This window comes from Rhea americana, unplaced genomic scaffold, assembly GCF_003343005.1.
Source record: "Rhea americana isolate MKP2758 unplaced genomic scaffold, rheAme1 scaffold_1, whole genome shotgun sequence".
Lineage (NCBI taxonomy): Eukaryota > Metazoa > Chordata > Aves > Rheiformes > Rheidae > Rhea > Rhea americana.
Genome location: NW_028185038.1, coordinates 16,951,769 through 16,951,989, shown reverse-complemented (window position 1 = coordinate 16,951,989; position 221 = coordinate 16,951,769).

Below are 221 nucleotides of genomic sequence, written 5' to 3'. Positions count from 1 at the left end.
GCAGGTGCTCCCCCTCCTCCATCCCGGGGAGGAGGAAGAGGAGGAGGAGGAGGGGGCGGGCCGGGGCCAAGCCGGAGAGGGGAGGGGAGAGGTGAGGGGGGGAGCCTTCCCCGCCCTCCTCTTCCTCCCCGCCGGGCCAAAAGGGGAGGGGAGGCAGCGAGCGGCGCTGGCTGCCGGCGGCCGCGGCGAGGGCAGGGAGCGGGGGGCGGCGGCGGCGGCGC